The 7,481-nt window shown below is 49.1% G+C and overlaps 1 long non-coding RNA gene across 1 annotated transcript; it reads right to left on the bottom strand.

Annotated features, from left to right (window-relative positions):
* Positions 1–607: 607 nt before the first annotated feature.
* LOC134805516 (uncharacterized) lies at positions 608–867 on the bottom strand. Its single transcript, XR_010146304.1, has 2 exons — positions 751–867; positions 608–688 (listed from the first exon to the last, which is right to left on the bottom strand). It is a non-coding gene; the product is annotated as an uncharacterized LOC134805516 (long non-coding RNA).
* Positions 868–7,481: the final 6,614 nt, after the last annotated feature.

Here is a 7,481-nt window from a genome sequence, read left to right as displayed (position 1 = left end):
AAACGAAAGAGGTGGCCGTCTGATACAATATGCTGTGGAAAACAACTTTACTATCATAAACACCTTATTTAACAAAAATGTCAAAAAATTGTGGACGTGGATCACACCAGATAAGAAAAGCAAAAATCAAATAGACTACATACTAAGCAACAGCCGACAGCTCTTCAGTAACATAGAAGTTCTAAATAACAAAACTTTTTCCAGCGATCACAGACTTATAAGAGCTACAATACAACTGACACAACAGAAGAAATGCAAAGCAAATTTTAACAAAGCACAGGGTAGCCTAACAAACGACCATAGCAAAGCAGAATACCTCCGCACCTTAAATAAAAAAGCAGAAGAAATCAACTGGGTGCACAACGACACCATAGAGTCATTTTACGCTAAAATAGAGTCTTCAATACAAGAAAGTCTAAACAAACATACTAAAGAGAAAAACCAGAAAAATATATTATCTGAAGCAACAAAACAACTACTAGAGAAGCGCTCTACACTACAGCATAAACCACTAAAAACAAAAGAAGAAAGAAAAGAACTAGCATCACTCTACAAAACAACAAACAAAATGTTAAAAAAAGACTATGAAAATTACAGACTCCAAATAATAGAGCACAATTTAGTTGAATCTGGAAGCCAAAACAGAGCATATAAACAGCTGAACTCAGAGAAAAAATGGATACCAACTCTTAAAACACAGAAAGCAACTAAAAAACTTCAAACACGGAAAGAGCTAGTGGAAGTAGCTACAGATTTCTATAAAAAACTCTATAGTAGTGATAACTCAACTAAGAAACAAAGTGAAAATATAGACCAGGACCAAGAGGAATGCACCAATGTACAAACAGCCCAAATGACCGTTCCACCATTTGATGCTCAAGAAATACTGAAAAATATAAAGCGATTAAAAAACGAAAAAAGCCCAGGAGCTGATAATATACCCAACGAAGCTATAAAAATTGGAACTACTGCTCTGATTGGCCCCCTTACTATACTGTTTAATAAAATACTTGAAACACAGATAATACCTCAACACTGGGCAGAATCACGGATTATTCTACTGTATAAGAAGGGCGACCCAGATGACATTAATAACTACAGGCCGATTAGCTTGCTGCCCACATTGTACAAGTTGTTTGCAATGTGCCTTGAAAAAAGAATAGAGCCACATATAGAAAAACACCAACCAAGCGAACAAGCAGGTTTCAGGCCAGGGTACTCTACGACTGATCACATTTATACTTTAGAGCAGGTAATAGAAAAATACCAGGAATTTAACAACCCACTCTATCTAGCCTATATTGATTACGCCAAGGCATTTGACTCTATAACACATGAGAGCATTTGGCAAGCACTGAAACATCAAGGAGTTGCAAGTACGTACATAAATATAATTAAGGATATTTATAGAAAAAGTACGAGCCGTGTAAAATTGGATAGACTAGGGCCCATTATCAATATAAGAAGAGGTGTGAAGCAGGGAGACCCACTCTCCCCAAAGATTTTCATATCAGTGCTACAGGACATAATGAAGGACCTAAACTGCAAAGAAAAAGGACTATACATCAACGGGCAGTACTTATCAAACCTTAGATTTGCAGACGACATAATATTATTTTCAAAAACACCGTCACAACTGGAAAACATGATAAATGATCTCTGTAGAGTGAGTGAAAATATTGGGCTTCAACTAAATACCTCAAAAACGAAAGTTGCTACAAATAGATCCCAGGTACCTATATTGGTCAAAGAGACGCCACTGGAATACGTAGACAGTTATATATACCTAGGAAAACAAATATCTTTTAAACCTTCAAGGCATTTAGACGAAGTAGAAAGAAGAATAAATATAACTTGGAGAAAATTCTGGGGATACAAAGAGATTCTTAAATCAAAAATGCCAGTTAAACTAAAGAAAAAAGTTATAGACTCATGTATATTACCCAGCTTAACTTATGCCTCACAAACTTGGACATTTGACAACAGAATAAAAAGAAAAGTACAAACATGCCAACGGTCAATGGAAAGGAGCATACTTAATATCAAACTAAGGGAAAGGAAAAAATGTAAAGACATTCGAAAACAAACAAATATAATAGATGCTGTACAGCACTCCTTGCACCTGAAGTGGATGTGGGCCGGCCATGTGGCACGTGCACCAAAGGATAGATGGACTAAAAAGGTTACTACATGGTCTGGCCCAGTTAACTATAGAAATAAAGGGCGCCCCCGGGAACGGTGGGTTGGAGACATAGAAAAAACAGCAGGAAAAGACTGGCAAAACAAAGCAGGAGACCGTAAAATCTGGAGATCACTGGAGGAGGCCTATACCCGGACAGGGGCCTTAACTTACTGAGACAACTTCAACTACATATTCAACCAAACACAATTGAAAATATTTGTAATTTAAGGAAAGAAGAAAAGGCTTAATAATAATAATAATGGCGTCTCGTCGTCCTACAATTTCTCTCGGTGCTGGCAAGTCTCCATTGTGATGCGCCTCCTCGCGCCAACGGTGAACCGCTGCGAGGGCTCTCGCATCTAAATCCCATGGTAAAGTCCCTGCCAGCACACATACCGCTTCGAAAGAGATCGAACGGTACCCTCTTATGGCTCTAGTTGTAATTGCCCTTTGAGGCGCCCTTAGTAGAGCTACCTCCTCTCTCTTTAAAATGTCTGCCCAGACTGGGGCTCCGTACAGGGCCATGGATCTGACGACCCCCATGTACAGCCGTCGACATGACGCTTTGGGTCCCCCCGTGTTTGGGAGTATACGCCCTAGAGCGCCAGCTGCTCCCAGCAGCTTCGGCATCAGTCGCTGAAAGTGGGCGCGGAAATTCCACCGGCTGTCGAGTGTGAGGCCCAGGTATTTCATTGTGGACTCGACGCCGATCCGGGTTCCACCCACCACTATATGCGCATCCGGCGGTGGCGCGTTGCGGGGCCCGTGGAAGCATAAAGCTTCTGATTTTTGTAGGGCCACCTTTAGTCCCAATCGCCTGATCCGACCGACGACGTGAGCGACTCCTGCCGTTGACAGTATGGCGGCCTCCCTAAAGGTTTTCCCGCGAGCTGTCACCAAAGTGTCATCGGCGTAGCAGGTGAGGTTTACGCCTCGCAGGTTTGCGCCTCTCAGGACCCAATCATATCCAATATTCCACAAGAGTGGCCCTAGGACCGACCCCTGTGGAACACCGCAAGACATTGGATATCTTGCCCACTCTTCCCGTCCCGGGTAAGTGACGGACCTGTCCGAGAGGTACGCGTCGACTGTCCGCCTTAGATATTCTGGTACCTGGTGGTACCGCAGCGCCTCTTTAACGCAGCCCCAAGGCAACGAGTTAAAGGCATTGGCAATGTCCAGGGACACTGCCAAGACCACCTCGCCTCGGGACACCGCCTCGTCAGCGAGAGCCTTAACACGCTGAATGGCGCCCACTGTTGAACGGCCGCTGCGGAAACCAAACTGGCAATCTGCCACATCAGGACCGACACGAGCGAGGTGCTTGATGAGACGGCTGGCTATTATGCGCTCCAGGAGCTTCGCAATCTCATCAAGCAGCACTATTGGGCGGTAGGCAGATGGAGAATCTGCCGGGCGTCCTTCCTTTTTTATGAGAACCAGCTTGCCTGTCTTCCACTGCCGTGGAAACCTGGCTTGATGAAAGCAAGCTGAGAACATTTGCAGCATTCGTGATTCCAGAGCCTTACTGGCCAAGACCCAGGCGCGACCCGGTATGCCGTCAGGCCCAGGGGCTTTGTTTTTGGCCTTAAGTCTTAGCACAGCTGCGCCAAGTTCATCATCAGACACGTCGGGTATCTCCTCCTCGTCACCTTCAATTTCAGCGGGGGGTGCCATTGCTGGCGGTGCGAAGTTATCGCAGGCCGGGAACAGCGCTTCCACCACATTTCGCAGTAGATCCGGCTCGAGACTTCGCGTTAGGGGGGGAGCCCAAGGGCGAAGTTTGTTTCGGACCATCTTATATGGTCGCCCCCAAGGATCATTATTTAACATATCGAGCATTTCCCGATATGAGCCCTCCTTTGCCTGCTTTATAGCGATCTTCAGGCTTTTTGCACGCTCTCTATATGTTGCATATAGTTCTGTCTCCCGGGCAGGATCCCGGAGCCTGCGCCTTCGCTGATGACTATAAAGGCGCCTCGCCGCAACACATGACTCTCGGAGTTGCGTGAGCTCCGGAGACCACCAGTAGACCTGACGTTTAGGAGGAAGAGGCTTGGCTCGGGGCATCGCTGCATCGCAAATGTTCGACATTGCTTCGCCGAGCCATTTCGCCTCCTCGTCTACATCTATTGGATACGCCGGAGTCGGGTTCCATGCCTGGACCTCAGCAGCAAGAACCAATGCCTCTCTGTCTAGGCGTTTTAGTGCCCATCTTGGACCGTCACCTGGCAGTGACTGACTAATTGGACCGCTCAGAGTACCTGGGAGTGCGGAGACCCTGAACTGTATGTAACGATGGTCGGATAAGGACTCTACACTCTCAAGCACCTCCCAACCCTGAATACGACGGGCCAAGGCAGCATTAACAAAGGTTACATCGACAATGGAACCACCCTGTATTCGAACACATGTGTCGACAGAACCCCGATTGACAACCACCAGACCAGCCGCAACTGCCCACTCCTCTAGTTCCCGCCCACGTACATCCGTTGCTGGGGATCCCCATGCGACGGACTTGGCGTTAAAATCACCCGCAACAATCACGGGACGCGGATTACAGCGACCAATAACCGCTCCTACTTCTACTAGAAAGGCTTCAAATTCGGCCACACTCCTATTGGGCGAGAAATAAACACTGACTACTGTGATGCCACCAAGGAGCGCGGCCACAAATCCCTTCCCTTTTTCCACCTTTTCGAAAGGCGGTGAGCCAGTAGATGTTTGAGTTATAATCGCCGCCGTACCATCGTAGTCCCCAGCCCAATTGTCCCTTTGGGGGATGTGGTATGGCTCGGAGAGGATAGCCACATGTGCCAACCACTGCGCCATGCTCTGAAACAGGAGATCCTGAGCATCGAGGCAGTGGTTGAGATTCACCTGCACAAATTTTAACGCCATTATTATGTGGTTTCCATTGGCGCTGCCTGCTCACCCTCGACCGCATCAGTGGCGGGTTGGTGGACGGATTGCGAGGGGGCTCGGGAGCCATCGCCATTCTTCTTCCCCTTCTTGTTGGTTTTGGAAGCAGAGCATGTCTTGCTCCCAATTGTGTGTCTTGCCGGTTTATTGGCCGCCGCGCAAACAGCGCAGTGCGGTGTGGCAGAGCACGTGGCCGCCTTATGGCCGGACTGTCCGCAGCGGTAGCACAGGTCGCTGCGGTCCTCTTGAGCCTGACACTGCGCGCGGACATGGCCTGCTTCAAGGCAGCGGAAACAACGCATAGGCTTTTGATCCAGCAGTTGGACCCTTGCCGATACCCATCCAACAATCAGTCGGCCGCTGTCAGTCAACTTTTTAACCACCGTAATTGGGCAGCGGACCCAAATGGAACCTAGGCCTGAGAAGTCCTGGCGGATTTCGCCACACTTTATTTGGTCTATGTGACACCCACCCACTTTGACCACGGCTTTTCTCACATCCTCAGGCGTGACAGAGTCATCCAGCCCTGAGATGCGGACTTCAGCGGTTTTTGTAGGCCTGGAGACTTGGACAACCTCGTTATTTAATTTCTCCCTCAATTTATCCGCGAGAGCATCTGCTTTCTCGCTGCTGGTCGCCCCGGGGACCTCAATAATGGTAGCCCCTGTGACTGCTCGTTTGAACCGGACTCCCTCGATCTGTAGTTCCTTTAGGTCGATTTTAGATCTAGCCTCCTTAAGGATGTCCGCGTAGGTAGTTTTACCTCCCTCAGCTTCCGGCTTCAGCGTGAGGACAATCGCCGCTGAGCGTGGAGGGCGTAGTTTACGTGCCTTCTTGGGGGCTGCTTGCTGCGTTGGAGGACTTGTTGCCTTCTTCTTTGTGCCCTTTTTAACCACCTTTGTCCATGTCTCGTCCACGTTAGCCGGAACAGGTGGTAATAGACGAGGCTCACGCGGTGCATCCGCAGGTTGAGCCGTCTTTCCCTTCTTCTTCTTGCCCTTTTTTGCTGCCGTTTTCTTCCCCTCATTCCCAGGAGCAGAAGATGGTTGCACACCATTGGGTGCCTTTGGTTTATTTAGCTTACTAGGTCCAGCGGTAGGTTGTTCCGTCAGGACTGGGCGAGGTGTTGCAGCCGGCCTGTTGTCCTTCTGATATGCAGGTTGGGCCGTCTTTTTTGTTTTGTCTGCGGCCAGCGGTGGCCGCACAGTTTTAGCTGGAAGGAGCCTGTCCTCTAAGGCTTCCAGGCGGGCGTTCACCATTGTGCCCACGTTCATCATTATCGTGCGCTCGGCCTCCTCTTGGGACACGTTAGATGGTGCCACGAGCGACTGCTGTGAGGCCGGTGTCAACGGGGATGGGGCTGCTCTAGCGAGTCGCAGCTCATTTCTGTGTTCTTCATGTTCCTTTTGAAGGTCCGCTATTTGTGTTTGCAGACGGGAGACAGTCCGCTGTAGCAATTTGGTCTCATCCGTGGTGGTGCGTTCTAGCATCACTTGGGCGAAATCAGTAATCGCAGTGGCCGCATCCTTCAGCTTCCGCTGGTAGGTGCCTTTTAAGTTCCCGGACGTAGCTACCACTTTTTTAACCACGGCCACGCTGTCAAGAACTTGCTTGTTAAGGTCCGACATTAGCTGGCTCTCTACCTCTGTACCAGACGCCACACTTCGCTCCACAGTTGGCCGCATGCGGATGGTCATGCATTCCAGCTCTGCCTCAGCCTTTTCCGCTTCTTGCCGCCGGTATTGCTCCTTTGCTGCTTTGTAATCTTCTCGGGTCTTGGCCATACCCGCGTACTTGCCAGTGGTTATGGCGTGACCACGACCCCGCTTTGATGTGGGCTGCGTCTTTTTCTTCTCGGCGGTCCCGTCTGATTCCGACCCAGAACCGCTCAGATTGCGTTTCCGCAAAAACCGTCGGTCACTGTCACTCAGTGAGTCGCAGCTCATGGCCGAGTCTGACTCAATTCGCTCATCTCTATGCCAGTCTATCAAAGCTGACTCTTCTACATTTACCTCGTTTTCACCACCACAGGCTTCCGTCTCTTTTTCTTTTACTGACGCAGTCTGCAACTGCGTGGAGCTACTCTTCGGAGCTGGAGAGTCACAGCGGGTTAAAGACACGCGGATGTCTGGGAGCGATCTCCGGCTCCTCAGTCGACTCCGTAACCCTGTACTCGTTAAGGGCTCCGAAAGTTCACCCTGTGGGGGAGTTACCGTCGTTGGCAACTCCGCCGTGGCTGCTCTAGAATCTTTTGGGGTCAATTCGCTGTCAGAACGACCCTTTTCTTCTCGCGACGGCGAACCGCCACCCCTCAGCCTCAATGCACCCAAATTACCATTCGAGCACTCTCCCGCGTTCACGCAAAGGTCGTTGGTGT

Source organism: Cydia splendana, unplaced genomic scaffold, assembly GCF_910591565.1.
Source record: "Cydia splendana unplaced genomic scaffold, ilCydSple1.2 scaffold_135_ctg1, whole genome shotgun sequence".
Classification (NCBI taxonomy): domain Eukaryota; kingdom Metazoa; phylum Arthropoda; class Insecta; order Lepidoptera; family Tortricidae; genus Cydia; species Cydia splendana.
Note: the sequence above shows the minus strand (reverse complement) of the source record. Positions and strands in the feature narration are given on the sequence as shown.